The sequence below is a fragment of the Frankliniella occidentalis genome, unplaced genomic scaffold, assembly GCF_000697945.3.
Source record: "Frankliniella occidentalis isolate FOCC.00 unplaced genomic scaffold, Focc_3.1 Scaffold20, whole genome shotgun sequence".
Lineage (NCBI taxonomy): Eukaryota > Metazoa > Arthropoda > Insecta > Thysanoptera > Thripidae > Frankliniella > Frankliniella occidentalis.
The window spans coordinates 107,725-109,470 of record NW_026267150.1 but is presented as its reverse complement, the minus strand read 5'-3'; positions in this window follow the sequence as shown (position 1 = coordinate 109,470).

The following is a 1,746-nucleotide window of genomic DNA, read 5'->3' as shown; positions in this document are numbered from 1 at the left end:
GATGGTTGTTTTGTTTTTCTTTATTTTGTCTACAACATTCTTCCTAAGCATTGTTTGTCCTTTTTAGCAATTGTGCACTTTAGACCTGAGATTAATCTCTAAACCTTAAAGTGGTCCGCCTCAAGTTCTTACGTAATTTAAACAGTTCAATCAATACCTGTCCTACAAAAAAATGCTATTATTGTTTTCTTGTTGGATGCCAAATGCATCCACAGCAGTTCATTGATCTTTTTCTCTTATAATAACCTAGGACTCGTCAAGAATAATAATTTTGCACAGATATCAAGTTCAAGTGGTGATAGGAACAGTATGTTTCAGATTGTTGTGTTGTCTGCTCGGATTTTTAATAATAGAGGACCTGGCTCGTACATTTGAAAGAAACAAAAACCCTGGAAGTGCCATTATTTTCTCTACAAGCGAGGTAGATTTCTTATGGATGCTAACTTTTTTGTTTGTTTGTTTGTTCTAAAAGAATATAACAAGAAGTGTCAACTTTCCTTAACACATTGAGTCCCAGGGGGTCATTAATCACGTGCTTTGTGACCATACTTGTGGTCTCGTGGGACTCAACGTGTTAAAGACTCATCACATTAAGCAAAGAATTTAATGGCACTTTTTGAATTTTTGTTCTTCTAATGGGCACGGGATAGGTCCACTATTCAGTTTCCAGTAGGTTTATTGGAAAAATGTACTGGCAATCCAGAAATTATGCTTGTTTTTCCACCTGCCTGGTTTTGTATTCATCTGCTTGTTGAACCTACCTTCTAAGAAAGGCTGCATATTCAGCTAAAATTGATAAATAATTAGATTGAAAAGGAGTGACATGACAGACATCCATTTTCACCTTGGCCGCCCAAAATTAACAATATTAGTTTCTTTATGTGGTGATAAGGAAAATGTTTTAGAGAGGGGAATTACAATATTACAGGTCCACTGTTACAATGGGAGAAATTAATGTGAAGAAAATATCAAAAACAGCATAATATTCGTCTAATTTCTCGGTTTTGTAGAGTTGAAATCGGACGTCTGGACTACCTATTAATTACTCCCCCCCCCTCTCGTCCATCACCGTCCGTTTTCGGGAATTCCCCCCCCCCCCCTCCCCTTCCGACACCGGACGTACTTTATGGATGGAGATAAAGAACTGTTAAAAACGCAGTTTCTTGAAGCGATGTCTGCGGTCCTCCTACTCGCTCGATAACCATATCCTCTGTCCCGTCCCGACCAGGCAGGAAGGTGCAGCCGGGTCCTATTGGCCTCACCCGCCCGGAGTCCTTCCCGCCATGTGATGTTGCAGTCCGTGACCCGCAAGCACACGACAGGACAGGACGGACGGCGGTGCCTCTCACCAAGAGACTAAGAGACTAGGGCTTGCTCTCACGCTGCTGCCATTTCATTGCCGAAAGAGCGTTACGCGTCTTCGATCTCGTCGGTCAGCGCCGAGGGTCATCTTTGTAAACGGCCCCACCCTCCCTGCTTCAGAGGCCCCCTACTGCTCCACCGCTCCGCCCCCAGCAGGCGCCTCCTGCTCCAGTCGCCCCCGGTCCGGCTGGGCACTCCGTGTCAAACTGTCTTTTCCCTCCGGAGGCAGTTGTGGAGGCGACATACTTTGGTGCGAGTAAAGCCAGAGATCCCAGACCGGACCAGCCATGTGTCTCGAGCGAGTAGCTTTTGTCAGTGTTACTCGCTTTGTGATTGTGTTATCGGATATGCGTGCTAACAACTGCCACCTTTGCGCGCACCCCG